We start from the raw sequence: 25,701 nt of genomic DNA, 5'->3' as shown, positions 1-25,701 counted from the left end.
AGTCACCCAGGATTATTATGTTGTGGTCTATTTGATTCTTGAAATTGAGAAGAGTTTGTTTGATGTACATAAATGCTCCATTGTTTGGGGCATAAGTATTTACAATTTTTATGTCTTGCTAATATATATTTACCTTAAGAAGTATGAAATGTCCTTCTTTCTCTCTTCTGATAACTTTGGCTTGAAGTCTACTTTATCTGAAATGAGGATGGGACTACCTGCTTGTTTATGCAATTCATATGAATGATATGTTTTTTCCCATCCTTTCACCTTCAGCCTGTGGATGTCTTTGTCCATGAGTTAAGTCTCTTGAAGACAGTATATTGTTGGGTCTTGCTTTTTAATCCAATCTGCCAGTCTGTGTCTTTTGATTGATGAGTTTAGGCTATTAACATTCAAGGTTGTTATTGAGATACGATTTGTATTCCCTGTCATTTTGACTTATCTCTGGTTTTTAATTTGACACAGTTTCTCCTTTAGTTGAATATTCCTTTAGTGTGGAAATGGCATGGTATTGGCACCAAAATAGACATGTATATCAATGACACAGAATAGAGGACACAGAGAAAAATACAAATACAATTATCTCATACTAGACAAAGGTGCCAAAACATTCACTGGAGAAAAGATAGCCTATTCAACAAATGGTGCTGGGAAAACTGAAAATCCATATGTAGCAAAATGAAATTAAACTTCTATGTCTCACCCTGCACAAAAATTTACTCAAAGTGGATCAAAGACTTAGGCACTAGAACAGAGACCCATGCCTAATAGAAGAAAAAGTAGGCCCAAATTCTCACCATGTCAGCCTAGGATCTGACTTTCTTAACAAGATCGCTAAAGTGCAAGAAGTAAAATCAGAATAAATAAACTGAATGGATTCAAATTAAAAAGCTTCTTCTCATCAAAAGAAACAATCAATAATGTGAGGAGAGGGCCTACAGATTGGGAGAAAATCTTTGCCACATGTACCCCTGATAAAGCATTAATCTGTAGGATATATAAAGAACTCAAAAACAAAAAAAAACCCTAATAACCCAAATGAGCTAAGAAACTGAACAGACACTTCACAGAAGAAGTAATACAATCAATCAACAAATATATAAAAAAGTGTTCAATATTTCTAGCAATTAGAGAAATGCAAATCAAAACTACACCAAGATTTCCTCTCACTCCAATCATAATGGCAATCATCAAGAATACAGGCAACAATAAATGTTAGGATGTAGGGGCAAAGGTACACTCATACATTGCTGGTGGGACTCAAATTGGTGTAACCACTATGAAAAGCAATTTGAATATTCCTCAGAAAACTCAGAAAAGAACCACCATCAACCCAGTTATTCCACTCCTCAGTTTATACCCAAAGGACTTAAAAGCAACCTACTACAGTGATACAGCCATGTCACTGTTTATCACAATTCAATTCACAATAGTTAAGCTATGGAACCAACCTAGGTGTCATTCAATAGATGAATAGATAAAGAAAATGTGATTATATATATATAAATATTCAATGGAATATTACTCAGCTTTAAAGAAGAATGAAATCACGGCATTTGCCAGTAAATGGATGGAGTTGGAGTATATCATGCTAAGCGAAATAAGGCAATCCCCCCAAAATTAAAGGCCAAATGTTTTCTCTAAAATGTGGATGTTAATTCACAATAAGGGAAGGGGCACTAGAAAAGAATAGAGTTACCTTAGATTAGGTAGAGGGAAGTGAAGGGAGGAGAGGGGATGTGTGGGTAGGAAGGATAGTAAAACAAATCAGACATTATTACTGAATGTATATATGTGACTACATGATCAAAATGATTCTACAACATGTACACTCAGAAAAATGAGAAATTATATCCCATCTATGTATGATATGTCAAAGTACATAAATGTGTTCTACTGTCATGTATAACTAATTAAAACGAGTACAAAAATTAAAAATTAAAAAAGATTAAGGATTAAAGCGTGCAGTGGAAGGAAAGGAGGTGCATTCATCCTCCAACCCCTGAGGAAGAATCATCTGTCACTGGGAGACTTCCAGCAGGAGGTGTTGTGCATGCTGAATTTAAGGGAACAGCATCAAAGCCAGGCGGACAAAGATGGGTGGAATGGGGAGGGAAGGTCAGGGATATGCAAAGAGATTTATGGTGCTCAAAAAAGAGGAACTATCATGGGCACAAAAATAAGCATGGAATTTAAAAAAAATTTAGTTTTTGTGCACACCACAAATAGTTTGGTTTTATTTATTTATTTATTTATTTATTTATTTATGACAGCAAAATGCATTACAATTCATATTATGCATATAGAGCACAAATTTTTCATATCTCTGGTTGTACACAAAGTATCTTTAGATCTTGCAGAATGAGACTGGATGGTGGTAAGTGGAACAGCAGAGACAGGCAGGAAAGGCGCCTTTCTTTTAGAACAAGGTTTGAATGGATCATTTGATGAACAGACAGAGGGATGCAAGAGACAGAAGAGTGTAAACTGAGTAACTGTTTAGGCTGCAGTTGCCACAAAGCAGGGAAGACAAGAAATGCTTGAATACCTAAATTAGTGAAGTAGCAGAAAGGCTACAGAAGGGGCCACAGACTTAAGAAATAATATGGAGTTAAAATTATCAGAATGTATACAAGAGTTTAAAGGAGGAAGGTGTAAGAATTATTGCTGACAAGTTTCTAGGAGGCCAGGGAGTGGAGACAAGGACCACAGACCAAGAAGGGGAAGACATGGGAGGGATCCAATGAGGTTCAAAAAGGATAAATTGCTTGGAGTAAGGTATGCCTTAGTGACAAAAGGCACAAAGAATACTCATCACTTTAGATCTTTTAGTTTAAATATATCACTTTAATGTAAATGCTGAACTACATTTAGCCTTAACCTGCCTTCCTATCTGTACTGGATCTTTTTGCTACATCCAAGATTTTCTATCGTCTCCTAGTCTCCTATGTATACATTATGCTTATTTGCAACTCACTTCTTCCTGGTACCTTTTTAGCCCTTCTTCATCCACCCTGGTTCTACCATCTACTATGTGCAGGACCTTCAGAAAGCTGTGATATTTTTCCAAACCTTAAACTTCCTTGTGTACAAAGTGGGGATGATAATACCCATGGAACTAGGTCATTGGGTAGATTAAATGAAATAAGCACAGGAGACCACAGGAACATTGGAAAGAAGCTCTCACCCAGACTTGTAGAGAGGAGTGAGGGTGAGGGGAATGGAGACATCTTCACACAAGTGGCAGCCCCCACTTCTGTCTACACTCACTCAGACATATCTCTTCTTTGGACGTTGGGAAGCTTCTTCACTCTTGCTCCCACAGATCTCTTCGCCATTCCACACCTGTGATGCTCCAACTCTATTTTCTTCCCTCTTAAAACAAACACTTCACCGGGTGTAGGGGTTAAGGAGGCAGAGGCAGGATGATAGTGAGTTCAAAGCCAGCCTCAGCAATTTAGCAAGGCCCTAAGCCACTCATTGCCATATTGGTCAGGAGGGGTAGGAAAAGGCCCGAGCTAGAAGGGCCTTTTTAATATTATATTTAGAGACGGGGTCTCTAAATATAATATTAAAAAGGGCTGAGGATGTGGCTCAGTGGCTAAGCGCCCCTGGGTTCAATCCCTGGTATCAAACCAAATGAAACAAAACAAAATAAAACAAAACACTTCAGAGGTTCACACTGCTCTTAGATGCCCCCTCTTGACCAATATGGCACCATTTTTCTTTCCTTTCAGTATCTGAAAAGTCAAGATTCTCTCCTGCTACAGAACTTTTGAAAAGAACAGTTCTCTCTCCCAGAAAAAGCTCAGCCACCTCTGGGCACCTACTCCTCACTTCCCTCTCTAAGTGGATCTGATTTTCCCTTCTATGTGTGGCTCAACTGTCATTTCTATTGGGTTCTATTCACCTCCTTCTTCATCCCCATTCCACAAAGTATTTCTCTTCTGGAACCTCTGTTAGAGTTGCAGTTGATCTGTGCACCTTTTTGCATGTGTTTGTGTGACTTTTACTCAGACAGCACATATTGTCTTCATTCCCCATACATCTGATATGCACATGACATAGCACAGGCATTCAGCAAATATTTCTTGAGTAAATAAATGAATAGTTAAATAAACAAAGGGATGAATTCCTGTGATAATTCTTAAAAGACAAGTAAGAGAGGGGCAGGCAAAGGAAATAGGACAGAGTTTTCCAGGCAGTGGGTAAATATGCACATACAGAGGGATGTAAACTTATTTGAGTAAATGCAAATTGTCTGAAAGGTCATACTGTGCACAGGAGACTGGTAATGTGGGCAGGGCCAAACCATGGAGGACCTTGAGAATCATGAAGATGTGAAGAGCAAGAAAGGATCATCTGGATTGGTTATGTGTTCTACAAGAATCACTTTGGGATCATGATGGAGAAGAATGTGAAGCGGGAGACCAGGAGATCAGGCAGGGTCTTGGGAGGTATAACAAGGTGGTAGCATTTGGGGTTGGACAAAAGAGGTCAGAGTCAGGAGAATTAATCTTTTGCCCTCATCACAGCTCATATTGAAATAAAATGTTCTTTCACAGGACATGGTTCTGGGCTTGTACTTCACAAATGCCCTATCTCCTACATGTATCCAGGTCCAGGTTGTTAGTATTGTGTCTCTATGGTCCCAAATAAAAGAAAAAATGGAATGGAAGTGCCTCTAGAATATGGTGGAAGATGGGAAAGTTGTCATTCAATGACATAAAAAGCTGCATATTCATTGGGAAAGCTGAGCTTCATCTTATCTTTTAGAATAAGGTGTGCTACTTTTGTTCCATGACAAATTAACAACATGTGAACAGGTGGTATGAATGAATAATCGATGTATAAATAAATTATAGTAGCACGCTTCTGGATGACATTTTGGCAACAATTTACCTTCACTGTTAGCTCTTTCAGGGCCAGCTGTCTGGGTGCATGACCTGTGCAGTCGCACAGGACTAGGCACTCAGAAGGGCCCCAGGTTTGGCATGCTCCTGCCTTGTTGCCATTTTTAAATTCTAAATAATTTAATCTTTAAACTCTGTTTTACAGATGGAAGCCCTATGGGACAAGGGAAGATGCATAGAATAGAGGAGGTGAGCCTGATACATGTGACTATTGCCCTCTCTCCATATCATTTGCAACTCATGTTTGCCATGTTCCATGAGCACAGAATTCCAGGGGAACCAGGATGCACAGGAGCTCAGAGAGACTGAAAGCAAGTACAGGTGAGAATGTTATGGCTACACCTGACTAAACAGACACTGACAGTCCTGAGAGACCATGCTTTCCATTTGAACCAGAACTTGCTTCCAATGCAACATGAAGGCAACGGTGTAAGAAACACAATCAACCAAAGAACCTGAGCATATCAGTTTCTATTCATGTTCCTTTCCTGGATTAACCAAACACTCATGCTGAAAACAATGACCTAGAAGGCAAGGAAAAGATAGGACAGTCCACGGTTCCTTCCTTTTAGCCCTTCCTTATTTATCGATAAGGTGACAGTAGAAAACCCCTGTGGAATGTGTATGTATATCTAGAAGTGGAATAAAAACAGGTGAGTTAGTTGTACAGCGTGTCCTTCTGGTAGGAAAGGAATAAACATTCAGGTGCAACTACTAAATACAAATTGTATGATTTCAGTGGTTCTACATATGCATTAAATACTCTTATATTCATGTCTAAATATGACATTGTGCAATATAAAGACAAATGATAAAATATATGTTAATATTTAAAATTTAATTTTTCTTCCCTTTAAATGACAACAAATAACAAATTTAAAAAATACCATGACTTGAGATAAAGACTAAAGAAGAAAGGAAAGCTATTTATTTATTATTTATTTTACCCTGCCTTTTTTTTTAACCCTGCTTTTTGAACAGAGGGTCCTGTATTCACATTGTGCAAGAAATCTGCCAATTAATGAAGCCAGCCCTATTGAAAGGGAATCATTACCAGATACCAAAGCACAGGCAACACTATCACCAATCCTGTTGGTAAGCAGTTACAAAACAACTGAGCAAATTCTACTATTTTTTAAAGACTGGTTTGTCTATATAAACTATCGTGATGTTTGCTCCTGGATTTATACTCTTCTGTAAATTTATCTTGATTATAATGTAAGAGGATTCTAATAAAATGTTCTCTATTTATACATTGCAGCACTTTTCCCAAATCAGATGCTCAGGTATAATACAAGTGACAGAAATAGTCAAACTGGATCTTCAAACCACAAACATCAAGCTATCTGAAAACTTTTGAACTTCATCTGGTCCAAGCACCTGAAAACACTTCAATTATAGGCTCCAACTGAGCTTTGGATTTCTAGGTCAATAGAATTTCTGTTCAAAAAGATTAAACAAATTAATATTAGTATGAATTTTATGCAATTCTAAAATAAGAAAAAATTAAAACACCCATACATCCTTTATTCTCAATACAACTTTTATAGAAAAGGAAATAAATCTAATAGTTCTGAAACTTTGAGAGCTTTCTGTGTTTCCCAAGCAAATGTGTTTGGGCTGCTACTCTTATATCCTTATGTTGTCTCTTGGATTCATTTTTTACTAATTCCTATAAGACTCTGAATATAGTAATGTGGTAGATACCTTAAGCCATCTCCTTGCCTTGAAGCTAAAAGATTGTTCAGAGTTACTCTAATATTTCTTTTTAAAAAAAATTTTAATTGATTTTTTAAAAAATAAATGATAGCAGAATACAATACAATTCCTATTACACATATACAGCACAATATTTCATATCTCTGGTTGTAATATAAAGTATGTTCATACCAATTCGAGGCTTCATACATGTACTTTGAATAATGATGTCTAAGAAGTATAGATAGTATTAATACCAAACAATATAGTCCTTCACTGCTCTTTCTAGAAATGTCTTGTGTTACTAGAAATTAAGTGGGCCCAGTTGGTGCCATAACACTTAGGCATAATTCTCCCACAGGGCAGTGGGGGGGGGCGTGTAATTTTAAGGAAAATGCCCCAGCCATTGATTGTCTGTACCTGTACCTTCTTTTCCAGGGAAAGATATTCATTCTGTGACTAATAATTACCATAAGGCTTGATATATAAATTACCAAAGGAGAGATGGCCCATTGCTTCTAATTCACAATAAGGGGGAAAATCTCTTAAAATTGGGTTTTGTGGTAGGAAATACAACAGAGAGGGACAACCAATAACTGCATATGAAAGTGGATACACTGGTGTTTCCCATTTTGCATCTTGTCCATCACTGGGTCTTTGCCTTCCCTGATTACATGTTCTACACCACAGTGATTTGAGGCAACGCAGTCCTCCTCACTTTAATCATGAGTTTAATGAGAGAAAAAAAAAACAGTTCCCCAAAATATAATCTATGTTGCAGACTCCACCCCAGCTAATATACACAGTTGTAGGTATCTAATTGTGATCTGTTTGCAATGGTCAGGAACAGGAGTTGTGTTCTGTGAAAGTGGCAACCAACTCCAGATCAGATGAGCTCCCCTGACAGCCCCAGACGGAACATCAGAGCAAGCCGAGGTGACTTCTGTGTGACAGTGACCAGGGAAGCATCTGCCAGAGGGGTCAGGTCCCTGCATTGTGTGCTCATTTTCTATTCAATTGTTAAACCAGTTGTTTCATTTTCTTTCTTAGAAAATGTGACCCATTATCCAAACTATATTCAGATTGAACAGCACAGAATTGAGCATCAAAAATATCTGGGTTTGGGACTTTTTTCTTTGTGATTCCTCACAAAGGAAGGAAAGGCACTGCTAACCATTTCTTTTACTTGGCAGCCACTCACCTCATAGTTTTTTCTGAATGGTCATCTCATAGGACACAGTGATAGATGCATTTTTGACATTATCTTTCATTCTCAAAATAATACTCCATGAGATGAAGATATGAGTGTAACTTATGAACAAGACAGTGTAGTGTACAATATAGTCCTTCACTGATCTTTCTAGAAATGTCTTTCATTGATGTGTACTATTCCATGCTGTGAATCTATCACAGTTTATTCATTTCCCTGCTTAAGGACATTTGTATTGTTTTAAGTTGGCACTATCACAAATAATGCTGTCATGAACATTTTTAACTATGCCTTTAGGTACACATATGTCCATTTTTCCTTGGAATATACAACTGGGGAAAGAACTGCTGTATCAGAATCCCTGCTGATACTCAATTTTAGAAGACAATGCCAATATTTTCCAAATAGAAAGTACTAACATGTGCTTCACCAAATTTATATTTCCTCTGGCAATGTCTTTTATACATTTCTTATACTGCTTTTATTAGCTAGAGTTGCACATAAGAACTTCACAAAACATGCAAAACCTGGGGAGGAATGTTCCAGGTTGAAACAGCAAAGAGAAAGGCCCGAGGCATTATATGAATGCCTTGCATTGACTATTTACTAAGCTGGTATTGAGTTTGTGTTTACATATACACATACACATCTAGACAGATCAATAGCCAGAAATAATATTAGTTAAATATTTTTCCTTGCCAATTTGATGCCAGGTACTATATTAGGCAAAACCCCTATAAAGTAGATATGATTCAAATTTATTTAGATTAAGAAACTTACATTTAATGGGACTGACGATAATTAATAGCAAAGTAGACACTGAACCCAAGATTATCTGGCTCCAAAGACTGTGCTGTTCATCAATATGCCACATCAATATTGACTGTTTTTAAAGTCAAGGGAGGAGTTGATGAATTCACAAATGGTATTTGAAACAGATTTTATTAACTCCTAGATGATATTAAGCAGAAGTAAACATGTTCCAGAGTTCTTTCATTTTTCCAATATCTGTGTAGAACATCCTAGGCAGGATGGTTGATGTGTCATTAAAAAGAGGGAACATTCCAGGGAGTGGAGTACATGACAAATTGTTTGTGAATACTCTTCATTTACTGGTAGCTACTGAAGTTGCATTCCAATGGAGCTAAAAACAGTCTTAGGTAATGATGGCAACTCATATTCATAAAATACTTTACATCACTAAATCATTACAGGTCAGAATGCTGCTAGGTCATAAAGAGCATGTGTTTCTTCATAATAGTGTCACCTTCCTCTCCTCCTCCTTCGCCTCCTCCTCCTTTGCCTCCTCCTCCTCCTCCTCCTTCCCCTCCTCCTCCTTCTCCTCCTGTTCTTTTTCTCCTTCTTCCTCCTTCTCCTTGAAAGATGCCACTTTTTCAGAGGGTGTGTAGAAAGGGAATATAAATTTTCTTCGTGCTTGTAATTTGTTTTATTTCATTCTTAAAGATAAATGCTAAATTTTAATCAGCATATCAAAATTCTATCCTGATTTAGCCTGTAAGACTCTTCTTACACTTTAAGGCTGATGTGTTTTGATTGGTTGGCTAGTGTGGAAAGGTATTTGACCTTGTGGCTGATGTTATGTTGATGGTTGTTTTTCAATATTTGATTGGCATAAAGTGTTACTGGTCCAGGCCCCCTGATAAATGGTTCAGGGATGCTTTCTTGAAATAAAGAGAATTCCTTGCTTGGATGACATTTCCCTTGATTCTCTTTTTAAGTTTCTATTATTCTAAAACATAGGTAACATAAAAAGAAACATTTAAAAGCTAACTTGACTTGGCATATGCAAAGGCCATTTCTGCATATCATATAGCTGTGCCTATGGTGTCATGTTACACCAAAAGGCAACATGGGAGTCTGGCTTAGAAATCTGTAGTTAACAGTCAACCCTTTAGAAAGAACATCTTTTAGTTAAATAGAGAAGAGTAAAATAGAGCAGTAAGAAGAGCTGAAGTATTTTCTTGCAGCAGCTTATTTAATTACATTGTTTCATAAACCAATTCTATTTTGAACACCCCTTTCTAAAAATTACTATTGAGCAGACAAGTTACAGCATCATTTGCTGCCTGCTGCTTAGGATTTACAAGTGATTGCCAGATGCAAGTTGTATAATTAATCAGCTTGGAAGTAAAGTGATAACTTCGCCCTCCCTTTAAAATCAAAACTAATGATATGTGTTGGTACTATTTTTGCAACTTGATACTTTCTATTTAGCAGCCACATGCATCCCAGTTACTGCTCCCAAAGGAGCCACTTCAGCCCTCAGTATGTGGGCAGCTGAGTCCTGGACAAATTACACAGGTGAGTTGAGCACCTTAATGTGCTTCACCTTCAGTCACAGTCACAGACAGGGAAGAACCTTCCCAAGCATTGTTGGAGAAAGGCATGCTGTTCTGGAGAAGGGCAGACACTCAGCAGGTGCACAGCCCACTCGTGCAACACCAAGAATGTGCACACCTCATGATGGTGTTCAAGGAACACTCCAATCTTCCATATCTGAATGGGCAGTTAATTATTTTTCAGTGTCTCAGGATTTCATTATAATTGTAAAAAAGATGACTTCTGAAACATGAAAATGTCCTTCAGTAAAGAAATAACTGAAGCAGACTAAGCATTTGATGGAGAACAATTAATTTAGAGTCTGAAATGTTTTAAAAATCCCACTATGAAACTCAGAGGATGAGCCACCACTGCTGATTTGGAGGTTGGTAGTTAGGTGACTTTGCCCTCCATGGGTGTCTTCAACCTGGCATCTAGTTCCTCTGAGTCACTGTCTATCTAATTCCTTATTCTCCAGTGTATGACTTCAATGAATTTTCTTGATTTAAATGCTTAGAGAAAGTTAAAAACACAAATAAAACATGGCACCATTAACATTTCCCTTAGCTGCTAACACTTCCCTTAGTTTTTTCTTTTAACTTTATGACATATCCTTCAATATTACTGTGGCATGAAGTAATAGACAAAAGTTGACCCACCTCAATTTATCATTGCATCTTGACTCTACTGGACTCTACTTGACCTGGCGTGATTAGAATTAATAATTTCTAGTGCCAACCACCAAATAAAAGAGTGTGTAACAGAATGTCTGCAATAGAATTCATAGAGGGAGGAAGAGTTGTTTTACCAGCTTTATCCAGGAGTCTCCCCTGCTCTTTGGTTGACTTTGAACTCTGGCCTCTAGGAAATCTATTTTGGCAGAAATTTAGAATGGAGTTAATGGCAGTCTTACCATTAACTAAGAGTTCAGTATATTATGAAGTCTTGAAATACACTAAGAAGATTCACATTGATGGTTACTTTCTAAAAGTGGCGCCCATACCCTTGAAATATATTAATTGTGTTGAGTTAATGAAAATCATGTTGCAGATTTCAACGTTTACTTGTTTTTTTAAATCTATCTCTATCTAAAATATTTGTCCAATGCACGTGTCTTGATTTAAAGAGTCTGGTATAGACTCTGAGAATGACTCTGATCTGCAAATAGGTTACACCCAAAGCAGCTGTAAGCTGTGACTGTGCCTGTCTGCTTCAGTCTCCTAAAGTTAAATATGTGTGGGTGTGGCTGTGGGTGTGTACGCAAATAAAATGACCAAAAGGATTTCAGTTTAACATTTAAATGTTTCACAGATTATCTCTGGGTAGCACTCTATGGGTGTATTTTACTCACCATTTATCTCTAGCACCTACCATTCTTATCATTCTGCATTGCAGAAACAGGTGACAGTGAATATATTTTGAGGTCCTTGCTGCTGAGTTGCATTCTGTATGCATTTTGTACTTTCTAAATTTTTTTTAAAAATAAACATCCATTAACAATAATGAAAAATGATGTTATTTTATGGTGCTCAGTATTCCTTCATTAGCATGAACCAATTTATCAACTAGTCTATCTAGAAATCACATTTTTTTAAAATTTGAGAGGAATAGGAAATTAGGAGATGTCTAATTGTTTCCTTGTACAACCTGCTCATACAATTGCTTCTGTCAACATTTTCCATGAGAAGCAGGGTGAATTTATGAAACCTGGGCCTGCTGATACTATGTACCACTCTTCCTGCTCTGATGGAGCATTGGAATCAGTGACTGAGCTGATACAATGGATCAGCTTCACATCCCTTCACATACTAAGAGAAAATGTCACAGTCCATTGTTTTAAGAAGACAGTGAGGCTTTGATTATCCTGCTTAAAGGATTCTTGGAGTTCAGATCCTCGTGTACATCTCTGAACAGAGAGATGGATTCTGCTAGAATAAATTAGGCCAGCACATAACATGAACGGCCTCTAGTCCGCTTTCCTATACAGTTCTTCTCCTCTGAAACTTCATGCACCCACTCTTTACTCTCCACCATCATATTGGCATTCTGATCTTCTGAGCACCCACCAGAATTTCCCATTAAGTTCTGCTTACAACAATATAAAACGTTTCCAGCTTGCATTGCTAAACTTTCCCAGATTCCTCCCACAAATTCCAAAAAGCTCCAAAGCTTCTGAACCACATGGTCAGGTTAGTCACAGCAATGGCCCCACTCCCATACCAATTTCTGTTTTAGTCCGATTTTTCACTGCTGTGACCAAAAGATCTGATAATTTTAAGGAGGAAAAGTTTATTTGGGGGCTCATGGTTTCAGAGCTGGCTCAATACCTTTGGGCATGAGATGAGGCAGAATATCACAGCAGAAGTATGTGGCAGAGGAAAGCATCTGGAAACATGGAATCCAGGAAGGAGAAAGAGAAACACTCCACTTGCCAGGGATAAAATATATACCCCAAAGGCACACTCCCATCAACCCACCTCCTTAAGTCATACCCTACAAACCTTCAGTTACCACTTAGCTAATCCCTATCAGGGGATTAATTCACTGATTGAGTTAAGGCTCTCATAACCCAATCATTTTACCTCTGAACCTTCTTGTGTTGTCTTACACAGAAGCTTTTGTGAGACACCTAATCTAAACCATAACATCACACATCTACAGTCATCTGATCCTTGACAAAGGTGCCAAGATCGTACATTAAGAAAAGACAACCTTTTTAACAAATGGTGCTGAGACAACTGGTTATTCATACGTAGAAGAGTGAAACTAGACCCTCTCTCTCACCTTGCACAAAAATCAACTTGAAATGGATCAATGCCCTAGAAGTTAGACTGTGAAACTATGCAACTCCTAGAAAAAAATGTGGGGTCAATACTACAGCATAAGGCACAGGTAACAACTTTCTCAATAAGATCTCTAAAACTCCGGAAATAATGCCAAGAGTTAATACATGGGATGACATCAAATTAAAAAGTTTGCACACAGCAAAGGAAACAATTAGGAATGTAAAGAGAGACTCTACAGAATGGGAGAACATCTTTGACAGCTACTCTTCTGACAGGGGATTAATATCTAGAATATATAAACTCAAAAAACAAAAACAAAACATGAAATAACCCAAATAATAAATGGGCAAATGAATTATACAGACACTTCACAAAAGAAGAAATATGAATGGCCAGTAAATATATGAAAAAATGTTCAACATCATTAGCAATTAGGGAAATGCAAATCAAAACTATAAAATTTCATCTCATACCTGTTTGAATGGCAGTCATCAGGATAAAAATAATAAATGTTGGAGAGGATGTGGAGTAAAAGGAACACTTTTACACTGTTGGTGGGATTATGAATTGGTACAACCATTGCGGAAATCAGTACGAAAGTTCCTCAAAAGACTAGGAATGGAACTATCATATGACCCATCTCTCTCACTCCTTGGTATTTATCCTAAAGAGTTAAAGTCATCATACTATAGTGATACATGCATACCCATGTTTACAGCAGCCCAATTCACAATAGCCAAACTATGGAACCAGCCTAGGTGTCCCTCAATGGATAAATGAATAAAGGAAATATATATATATATATATATATATATATATATATATATATATATATATATATATATATATATATAATGGAGTTTTATTCAGCCATAAAGAAAAATGAAATTATGTCATTTGCAGGAAAATGGATGGAACTAGAGACTACTATATTACCAAAATCAGAAGGTCGAGAGGGTCATGTTTTCTCTCTTATATGGAAGTTAGAGAGGAAAAAGAAAAAGGGGCTGTGTGTGGAGCAGAGAGCTCATGAAAATCAAAGGGAGATCAATAAAGAAAAGGGACCAAGGGATGAGAGGCAAGGAGGGAGGGGGGAAATGCTGAGCCAAATTATATTGTTATATTGTGTGCATGAACGAATATGCAATAGCAAATCCCATCATTAGGTACAACTATGATGCACCATTAAAATGTGGAAAGAGAAAAAAAAGAAACGTTCTTAGACTCCTTCCTTTTTTGTTCATTGCCTTCTCTTTGCTGGTCTTTGCTGAGCTTCTGATACTGGCTTAATTTTTCCCTCACAAGCTACCCTTGACTCTTGGTTTTCATGTTGGCTGATATTTTAACTCCCCAGTTAACTCTCAGTCCCCACTCAAGGGCTTACCTCATTCCCCAAATTAGAGCTGTCAGCTGGAGTCTGCTCACCCACACCATCTTTGAAGGAACTTTCCCAGCCTTTAGCCCCTGGTATCTAGGCAACTGCATTTCAAACTGCATAATCTCTTTTCCTTCTTCCCTCCTCCCACCCTCACCTAGGCTTCAGGTAATTAAGCTAATGGTGGGCACCTGAGCCAAGCTAATCTTTCGGCTTTTGGGTATTTAAAAGAGATGACCTGGGACAACTAAGTTCTCTCCCTCCTAAATTTGAATGAAATCATACAAACAAACCATCCCAGTTGGTGGTATGAATTAAAGCTGCAAAAATTACCATGAAGCAGAATTGGATGCATGGCAAGCCAGGGGCACGTGCAGCCTGAAATTAAGAGGTTGTAGAAACTATGAGTAAGCAGAAAAAAAACTCACAGTGAAGAAAGAAAAACAAAGCTGACACCCAGAGGCAGACCCAGAAAGAGAAGGAAAGAAAGATGAACAATTGCACTTCATCATTCACTAGAGTTGACCACAAGAATGCTTCTAGTTTGGGTTCTAATTAGACTACTAAATCAATATTTATCTCTACAGCAAACACTATTTTCCCATTTTACTTTGAGCAGGCACCTCTTCTTTACCAGACCCTATTGATTCTGTTTTCTTTCAAGCTTCACTCTACCCATTTGGCTCCTTGACCAGGCCACAAAGGACTGATGACAACTGTGTGGATGGATACCCAGGATCAAAAAAACACCTTTACTAATTTCCATCTCCAGGAGAACAGGATACAGGCCTGTAAATAATTAGATTCAATGAAATGAGATAAATAGCAATGCAGATTCTTAATGTGCAAAGGAGGATTGAGGACAGTCAGGAATGGCTCAGAGACCCACTGTCTCTAAGAATCAGACCCTCAATGTATCCAGTCTATCCCTATGGCTATGGCTGCAGCCTCAGTTTCTCTGCTTGGACCCGGGGACCTGGGGACCCATGGGACTCTGTCATGGACCCAGTTTTAGTTTGCATTTATAACCTGTTTCACTTGCCAATGTCCCTGCACATAAACTGGACCTTGACCTTCTCTTCTTCTTTCTCGACCTTTCTAAATGACTAGAATTTGCCCCTGAAATGTCTAATTGCTCACATCAGTTCAGGCAAATACTAACTGAGCACTGAAGGACTTCCCACCTCTGAGTCTTTGTGCTTGGTGATCTTTTTGCCTGGAACTCTTTTTTTTTTTGTTGTTGTTCGTTCATCCATTCAGCAAATAATGGAGAAGAAAGAAACAGCAAGGACAAAGACACTGAGGCTCTTTCCTCATCTTTCTGTATTGTTTACCCCCTCACTTCACTCTACTTATCTGTCACCCAGTACAGAAGCATAATGGGCTGATGGTATATAAAATGACAACTCGCCCATCACTCACTATCTCTCTTTATTTCTTTTCATAGCACTATGGCTGTCTGTCACACTTTATAGTTATCTTTGTGTTTTGCCTGTCTGCCCCACTGGAAGATGAGCAGAGTCACTACAATATCTCCAGTGCTCAGAATAGCAGTAACTGATGCACAGTAGGTGCTCAATAAATATTTCTTGCATGAATGAATGAACCCAGGGAAAGATTCCTAGAGAAGATGGGTCCTCTGTGAGAGGTCATGAAGCGTTTTCATGTAAATACAGAAGAGTAAAGGTATTCTAAGCACAGGGAAGACTATTAGCCAAAGCCAGAAGTAAGAAACAAAATCGTATACAAAGCCACACAAGTATGGACAAAGTGTTGTAGATACAATGTAGCTGAGTAAGATGCAGGGCATGGAGTAACTAAAGGTGAGTCTGGAGAGACAGACCAGATTATGGAGTGGATGAAATGTGTTCCCACTGAAAAGTTTTAAGCATATATTTGGACTTTATAGTAGTCAGAATTCTTAGATAATTACCTAGATTTCAAGTCCATTATGTATACATATCTTTTCTCAGTTATTAAATAAAATACTAAGTTATTACTTCTATGAAGGGATTTTTGCAGATGTAATTAAAATCTCAAGTCAGTTAGTTTTAAGTAAGGAAGATTATTCTCACGGAGCCTGACCAAACCAGGTGAGCCCATAAAAGGAACTGAACTCTTCCTGGTACAAAGTCTCCCAGAATGAGATAATTGGATATAAGAACCCTCTGTTGCTGGAAGAGGCCCTGTGACAAGGAATGGGAGGTGGCCTACAGGAACTGAGAAGGGTCCCTGGCAGGCAGCCAGCAAGGAAATGGAAAACTCATTTCTGCAGCAGCAAGGTACCAAAGTTGGCCAGCAACTTGGATGAGCCTGGAAGCAGATCCCAATTCCTGGTGAAAACAGTTAACCACACTTCAGCTGGGAGAGACCCTAAGTCCAGCTACTGCATCCCTACAGAAATGTTAGCTAGTAAATGCTTGTGTTTTATGCCACTGTATCCGTGGTAATTTGTTATGCTGGAATGAAAATGAATATAGGCTTCTGCTGGTTCATGTGGAAACAGCCCACAGAAGATTAAAAATCAGAGACAGGGAGACAGGGAGGAGATTGCCGTGACATCCAGACAAAGGATGAATGACTGGAATGGCAAGGATCCCACGTATCTGAACTTCTTAGGGACCTTCCTGCTGAGCTGACCACACCACTCTCTGTGAACTCTGTGCTGTGGAGAGGGAGCTACCCATAGATCATCGGCTCGCCTAGCTCCAGGGAATCCATTTCCAGTTTTCCCATCTCTCTGGGGCACTAGGTACCAGGAGGTTTCCTGTTCTTTGAGTTATGAAAAATAATTATTATAAAAAGTTTCCTTCAAGAGATATGGAACACAAAAAATAGTTCTCAACCCTGGTCATCTGTAACAATGGCCTAGGGACCTTTTAAAAATATGATCAACAGCCCAACCCATTAGTGGTTCTCATTCAACTGGATCTCTGGCATTGTTTACCTGTTTTTTCCTTAACTCTCTCAGGTAATGGTTGAAAACAACTGAAATACCCCCAGTTAGAAGGTATAGGAGTTCAGAAATATTAATAAAATGTCACTATCTCATCTATCTTTAGAATAGTATATCAGAATCAATAATTCCTTTTCTCCTTTTTCTTCTTCCAATTTACCAATAAGGAAGTGATTGCTATCATCATCATCAGTAGCAGCAGCAGCATGCAAAATCTGATAAATTTAACACTTTATATAAATGATTTCAGATGGTTGGTGAGGAAATTATGCCCCTCCCAAATTAATAATGGATTAAATGCATTGCCTTATAATCATAGTCATTAAAGATTAAGTCCAATTTTAAATCCATCTTTATATTCTGAATCCTATGTTTTCCCCATCAATTCCATTCCATCTCTGTGGAATTTCATACATATAAATATATTTTCACTATAAAGAATATATTTACTTCTCTTTAGATCAACCACGATCTATTGATTACTGACCATGTTGCAGATATTGTCAAAATGTTTCTTTCATTTAATCCTCACAATGATGGTTACATGGTAAGAATAAATACCTTTATGGGAATAAAGCTGAGATTCAGAATGATTAAAGAACTAGCGTAGTTAATAACAATTACGTGATGAATTCAGAATATATGTTTCAATCTTCTGATCCCCACCCAGTGTTCCTGACTGCACTCACTTGATCCTAGTGATGGAAAACTTCTAGCAAAAGCAGAATATCCTTGGAAAAAATATTCTTGAACTCAAATAAAAATAAAAATACAATCAATCCCCATTATATCTTCAGGTTTCTCCTCCACCACTTGGGGTGCTCACATAAATTCTCCACATGATCCAAAGCTCTCTTTGCCACCTGAATTAGTCATGACAGACTGCATTTTAGGAGAAAGCTTGCAAAGGGTTCTAGGGCCCTCCAAAAGCACTGATTATGATATGTTCCAAAAACCATGTGAATATGCAGACACATTTACAGATACGTGAACGTGAGTGAGAAACATGAGACAGTTGTACCTCAAAAAGTTAGTTGTGATCATTCTGGGAGGTGGGCTACTTCCCATCTTCTATCTTCTTCCTTTTTTTTTTTTTTTAAGATTTGCCTTATTAACCCCACTGCCAGGTATTAGTACCCTGCCTCACTCCTCCAAATTTTATTTGGTATTAGGCCCAAATAAACTCTACCCTTACTGTTGCTATAGTCATTTGTTTATGATTTCAGCTACTCATTTTTACTTACTACCTATAAATACTTCCTAACAATAGAAAGATAAGAAATATTCTCCCTTGATCCTTAAGAACCTCACATTTAAGGTGAAAAATTGATTTTTTTTTTTATCACACAACATAAGGGTGACCATGTGAAGGGGAAGCAGCTCCTTCACACTTCACTTTGCCTTGTGAGAAATGCGTCTTCATGGCTCCACTTATCTTTATGTTGGAAAGTCGACACTGGCAGCTGCTACATCATGAGAAGTCACACAAACCTGTCTAGAAACTACATGCATAATAATGGAAAGAAATAGAGAAAATCTCAATGGTGGAACTAGATTTACCATGCAGACTATGAGTAAGAGGTCCTGATCATTAATTGTTCCAACCTTGGAGACACTTTTGAGAGTGGAAAATAGTGTCATTAATAGTTATCTTGAGATATTAGGCAGAAACCTCAATCCATCCAAGAAACTTAGGACATATGGTCACCCTCATAAGGAAAGAACAAGACATTTTTCCCATTGAGATGGCTTCTCGAAAGTCAAGAATATTCACTTAATCCCTTCATGTTTAGTTTTGTAGCAATCCTGAAATAATTTCCATTCACATCATGGGCACCATTCCACACGTGGAACACCAGCACTCTTATGAGTGTGCCATGGATACGCAGAACATTTTCGCCAGCTCTGCCTTGCTGGTGGGTCTCCTAACTTTCACCCAAGGACATTTTTGCTCAGGATTTGCTCTTCTGGGTCATTTGTCTCTGCAGCCTGGCTCTGAAACTACAGCTTCTGGGCCTCTGTAACTGCCAGGCAGAGGCAGGCGCAGTTGCAGCTGCAGAAACAGAGGTAAAGAACCCCTGGAGTTGGCTGATGGGTAAAGAGCAGTGGTGTAGATTTTGCTGTCAGGATTCCTCCTGGTTGCTGCAGAATACGATTTAGGGAAGTAATGAGGGCGCCCTGTCGTGTTCACCACACGCAGGCTTCATCAGTGTAAAATTTCACTCGGCAGATGAACACAGACAGATGCACATTTCCTTCACCAATGAAATATTAAACATGACAGGTGCGTCACCCATCAGGAAAGGCTGCATATAAAATGCATGTGTGACCCATGAGGTCTTCCCCACTCTATTCCTCCCACTGGGTGGATACTCTGAAATGATATTCCTTCCGCAACTCTGTGCAGGTATTCAATTTCAAAAGTCATGGCCAACGGTATCCTTGGGAAGATAATTTAAAGGCTTCTGCCTTTAAATTAAGAATCCATTAAGATAATAAAATGTTTTCTTCGAGTTTATTGTTATTTTGCCTAAGGGATCTGTAGGGGAACAGAGGATAAAAAGTATGGAGAGAAAGATTCCTGTCACTATGGAAACAGATTCATTTATTTTTATGGGCTGATTTCTAATTCCTCTCCCTGGGCAAAGCTCCCACTAGCTTCTGATGCTAGGAGATTAGGCTCACTCAAAAGATACTTTGCTGCCTGGGGTCACATTTATACCTTATTTGGGGAGGAGGGTGGTAGGAAAGGAAGTCTCCATAAAGAGCCAAGATGTCTAAAAGTATCTTTCCAATGGTACAACTACAACAGAACAAACAGCCCATCTGACTGGAGGAGGAGGCCTCATTCAGAATTCATTACCAATATAGGAAAATGCAGCCTTTAATAGTTACTAGCTTGACATCTACTCTGAAGAACCGCAACACACACACACACACACACACACACAGCATACTTCAAGAGGCATAAAAACTACATGAAACTGTCAACTAGGTGAAGCCTAGAATCTATTGGCATAACTGTGTACAGACACCATCACAGAGGGGAGTATTCCTTAGGACCCACAATTCATTTAATGTCAATGATCTTTAACTACTCGGTTCTCACTATCTATAGACTTGATAGTCTTTAATGGAAAGTCAAATTGTCTGTATAAGCACTCAGTGTCTCACTTCCCCTATTAGTAAAATGGTGATAATAGTGTAGGGCAACTTCTAGAAACACTGAGGTTTGCACCTGATACCTGCTGTTAGTTATTCTACTGAATTCAGCCTGAGATGTTTTAGAGATATAAATATCACCTTGATGATTTAACTAATATGCTTCAAGAGATCCTGTTTTGCTGTTTCTTTGCATGAAGATGACATCATGCCTGTTATTCAATGTGCTATGCAATCCAACAAACCATGAGGATGGCCAGTGGCAGATCTTTGTTCAGGATTTGGTCAAGGCTCTGGAATGCAGTGTGGGACAGTGCATGAAGAACTGGTTGAAAGATTGGTGGAGCAATTCATCCATCAAGTCTGACTGAACATCTGCCACTCCTCTTTGAGGGGACTCAGCATTAACCACCAGTCCTGGAAAGTCTCTGGAGCCATGCCAGAGAAATCATGACTCAGCAAGTTGGAGTTCACGTAAAGTTCAATGTAGTGTGTGTGTGTGTGTGTGCGGATATGGGTGTGGAGTGTGAAGAAGGCTGAGGGTGTGGTGAATGGTTCCCTTGGGTGGAGCAAAAGGTTCTCTAGAATGAGTCCCTCACCAAATCTCTCACCTAGAAATAATCTTACTATTGTAAGATTTGGCTTTAGAAATCTCAGTGTTGCTTCACATTTTTAAATGTTTGACATCCAGGAGATATCCCAGATACTGGGCCAACTTCTTCATCACTGGGTTTGACACAGGTGCCTTTCTTTGCTTTTTTTGGTGCAATATTCACACAATTCACACAATAGCCTGGAAGGGCTATTTACCCCCTATTTACCTACCTCCTACCCAAAGGACTCTAAATGATACTGAATGCAGGATGCACAGATGAGTGGAACTGTGCATAGGAGAAGACTAAATAACTAAACCTGGGATGGCACAGTACATGATGGAATACCATATATTCCAAGGCCACATTTTCCAAAGTGGAGTGGAGGACAGTGAGGTATGATTTGCAGGTTTGATATCTCTTTGGATTAGAAATAAAAGCCAAGAGGTGTCCATATAATAGAAATATAGAGCCATCACACATTCCAATCTTCATTTCATGTCAATAACTATGTGTTGAAAGATACTAGCAAGGTACCACACAGGAGACCAGATAAACAAAACACAGTAAAGGCTAGTGGAGCATACAGACACAAATGCAATGAATCATTGGAAAAAGGAAGAGGGAAGAATAAGCCTCATATGATGTTATCTTTCTTCCTTGAGTGAATAGCAAGAAATATGGGAGGATGAGCAGTTACATTGTTTTTCAAAGTTACTAAAGGTAACACATGTTCACACCTCTCCACCCCTACCTCAACAAGCAACAATATTACATCTGTGGACTATTCTTCTTCCCCATGTCCATTCAAGTACCCCAGCTCATTTACATATGTAGAGTTACTTGCTATTTTTCCTTTAAAATAAATGGATAATATCAGTTTTCAAGCTGCTTGTTCACTTCAAAAAATATATCATAGAACACACATTTCACATTAAACAGTTGTACAATGACCATAATTCATTGTCATCCATCTCCCCAATGGACATTCAGGTTGTTCCCATTTTCCCATCACTGCAAACAATGAACATCCTTATATACCCTTATAAAGTAAGGTGCTTTGATTTCAATAAATTAAAGACTTTCTGGTTGAAGGGTACATTAATCAACTTTTCATCACTATAATGAAATCCCTGACACAGGATAATTATGAAGAAAAGAGGTTTATTTAGCTCACAGTTATGAAGGTTCCAACTTGAAATGGCATAGTATTGGTTCTGTTGCAGGGGCCAACCTTGGCTGTGTCACCTCATGGCAGATGGTAAATGATGAACAGCATTGGCAGAAGCTCTTGTCAAAGCACGGACACATACCAACCCAGGAAGAAGAGAGAACTGGGTGTGACAAACATGCTCCTTTTACAACAATCCTCTCTTGAAAATTACAAAAGGTCACATGAGAACCAAAGGATTTCACAGAACTACCTCATGCCCCAATAACCAAAGGGTCTCCCTTTAGACTTTGCCTCTAAGAGGTTCCATCACTTCCCAATAGTGCTCCAACCTCATATTATTTTTTAAGAAATTGCATCTGAATTAACTCTAAGCATCAGGGTGATACCATTAAGTTAAATATACCATGGTGACCAAGCTTCCAAACACAATGGACCTTTGAGGGGCACTCAAACTATACTGAAGCTATACTAAAGGGTATATGTACTCTTCATTGTAACTGAGCTTTACAGATTTCTCTTCAAAGAAGGTGAAAGCAATTATGCTATAAGTAGAAATTCTTATGAATGATGAGCAACTGTGAGATTTAGGGATATGGGTGGAGCAGGGAATGATATACAGTTTGATTTTCAAGTAATTACATCTAAGATGCCTGCTGGATGTCTAAATGATGAAACCCATCAGGCAGAGAGACATTCAGCTCTGGAAGTAAGGGATCTAAGAGTGATGAGCACATGGGAATAGATGGGGATAATGCTGGGGAAGAGTGCAACAGGGAAGGAGCTTACTATAGATCCTAAGGTAGCTTCTCCAACATGGCGCTGGGTGGAAAAATGAGGAATTAGCAAAGGAGGCTGAGGACGCATCAGAGAGCGAGAAGGGAAGCAGGAAGAATGCAGACCAAGAGAAACAGGAAGAGACTGTTTCAAGGAACTGTGCCAAATGCTAGGTAAGACCTTTAATCATGGAGATGTGGATGTTGCTATTAGATCTTAAAGTTAGAGAACAGATGTAAGAGCTCCAACCTCATATTATTTTTTTAAGAAATTGCATCTGAATTAACTCTAAGCATCAGGGTGATACAATTAAGTTAAATATACCTTCCTGCCAAGATCATCCCAAGGCATCTCAGCTGCTAGGGTTATACTCCCCACCCCACAGGAAGTTCAGCGAAGTTGCTGATGAGTTGAAGGATGGTCATGTTTGAGTTTTAACTCATTTCCCCTCCCACTGCCCTCCCTGTGAAAGAAGTGTTGGCAATCACAGAATAAAAGACCCTAAATCATTCACTGAGCAGAAAAACAGCCTGGAAATGATCAAAAGCTGATTACATCAGTGCTGACAGACACCGACAATGATGCCGAAATCTCCCTCTCATCAGCTCTCTCTGCACAATGGAAATAGAGTCCTCACCTGCCTATCGTCAAAAGTCCTCTTGATGACAAACAAGCTCTAACTAGGTCTCTGCAGCCTGCCATGTAATTTTCTATACCATCTCCCAAGTGACATTGTCCTGTTTGCAGAGGGGATTCAGAACAGGAAGTGATTCCCTTACAAATGAACACACTTAGATCCACCTAAAAAATTTGACCTTCTGGAACACTTACAATTGCTCACCTGTTCATTTCCTTATTTTGTGATGACCCACTGCTGTTGGTGGAGTCACATATGGAGGGAACACCTCCGAGGAAAAGAGCTTTTGCATGACATGACACAGCCACATCCAAATTGCCTGACTGGAAAAAAGCAAGCTCCTCAGCTCTGACCTCGTGGAGCCAGGTGGTACATGGGTATCAAATGCTGCTCTGCAGACAGGTGTATAAGCTGGCGGTGTTTGCACAACAGTGATAAAAGCTACCATGGGAATTGCAAATTCGATTTAACTTACAGCAGTCATGCTTGCCTCTGGAGACTGGGAGGATTTGAGCTGCCAGAAAAAAAATAAAATACACCCAACCCTTTGCACAGCCTGAAAATTAGTATGGATTGACAAAATGAAATAGCACAGTAGATTGGCAGATAGATGATAATTGCAGCTGGGCAACCAGTCTAGCCCAGAGGAAGAAATTATCATTTTGATTATGTTTGGGAGGATCTATTTATGAGTACAGGTTTTTCAGTTGAGTCTACTGGAATATTTTTCTGGATAAGAGTAAACAGAAGTAGGTAAATTCTTTGACCCAGAGCATTTCCAATCATTTCTGCTTGATGCAAAGCAGTTCTAAAGGTAGAGAAAGACTTCCCTTTGCATCACAGATTATTTACACCTGCAAGGTGGCAGGGGTGTTTCTCACATGTTTTGACAAATAGAAGCCAACTGTCCTCCTGTCCAACTCCCACCCTGTCATACCTGAGTCTCCTTTTCCCCATGCTTTCATTCAGTCAATTAGCTCATCCAGGTGAGAAAGAGCACACCTATGTAAGAATGAGGAAGAGAAAGGACAGCATGAAGGTCAAGCTGTTCCATCTCAGGGAGGTGATGCATTTGCAGGAGACAGCCAACTTCATTCGGGGCTTGAGATTTAGACAGACGTGAGTTTAAATTCCATCTCAGCCATTTAGGAAGCACTTGATCTTGGGCAAGTAACATAATCTTCATTTCATGATGTGTGGAATATGGAAAATGATATCTACTTCTTAGTATTTTGGCAAGGATTGGAGGGAAATTTTAATAAGCAAATAAACAGACCTAGACACACCCATGTCTAAGGTCCCTGGGATTTTGTAGGGACCATCACAGTGTAGTAATCGTGTGAAGGAGCTGCACAATCCCATAAAAATGTGCCTGAGTTATGGAATTTGAAGTCATGAGTAAGTTTTCTTTAATGTTAAATGACAAAAACATTATTCAAGAAGATTTTTCTTTTTTTTCCCTCCACTTAAAATCCAGAACTTTTTTCCTTTGTCAAGCAGACTGGAGGTTTTTGGAGTTGGTGAAAACCCCATTAGGCTCAGAATAGGTTCTAGTTCATTTGCACTTAGGTTAAATAAATTAATGGATCAGGAAGTCACCTGTCATTCTAATATGGCCCAGAAGTCAACAGCAGTATAGTTGGTCTTCCTCATGCCATTGTTCCTGCTATGGGACCACAAATTCCCTGCCTGGTTTCTCATGTAAACCCAGGTCTCTGTCCTACACCTGTGCTGGTCACCCCACCCAGGCTCTGTTCAAGTTCCCACTTAGAGCTAAACCTGGAAGAGGGTCCCAATTAAGAAAGATAGTTGTGGCTGGAGGGCTGGGCAAGTCCCCCAGAAGACACTCTTGGAATGGCAAGAACCAGAGGGGATAGGTCACTGGCCATCTCCATACCTCACAGACATCTGCGTAGCACCTGAACTGTGCAGACCCAGAGCTAGGCACTGAGGACACAGTACTCCATGAGTCAAAATCCATTAATTTCTAGTAATGGCATAGACACAAACATTGTCATTATTGCTAATGATAAGGGCACAGAGATGAGGCTCCTAACCCAAAAATGTGTTCTCCAAGGAA

At 38.9% G+C, this 25,701-nt stretch overlaps 1 protein-coding gene and 1 long non-coding RNA gene across 10 annotated transcripts in view; one reads left to right on the top strand and one right to left on the bottom strand.

Moving 5' to 3' along the window:
* Window positions 1-9,535, top strand: part of LOC124081784 (uncharacterized) — an 84,805-nt gene extending 75,270 nt beyond the window's left edge. For 6 of the 7 annotated variants that reach the window (XR_006848121.2, XR_006848122.2, XR_009225268.1 and 3 more), the window contains 3 exons: window positions 5,062-5,237; window positions 5,898-6,011; window positions 6,178-9,535. This is a non-coding gene — a long non-coding RNA (uncharacterized LOC124081784). The remainder of the gene's footprint in view (window positions 1-5,061; window positions 5,238-5,897; window positions 6,012-6,177) is intronic. The other variant, XR_009225267.1, reaches the window with a different exon arrangement.
* Window positions 1-25,701, bottom strand: part of Rasgef1b (RasGEF domain family member 1B) — a 560,746-nt gene that overhangs the window by 147,107 nt on the left and 387,938 nt on the right. The gene's annotated exons all lie outside the window — the stretch shown is intronic.

This window comes from Marmota monax, unplaced genomic scaffold (genome assembly GCF_021218885.2).
Source record: "Marmota monax isolate L192 unplaced genomic scaffold, Marmota_monax_Labrador192_F-V1.1 WCK01_AAM20220418_F8-fsc00398, whole genome shotgun sequence".
Classification (NCBI taxonomy): Eukaryota; Metazoa; Chordata; class Mammalia; order Rodentia; family Sciuridae; genus Marmota; species Marmota monax.
The sequence above is the reverse complement of the archived record's forward strand: the minus strand, read 5'-3'. Positions and strand labels throughout refer to the sequence as shown.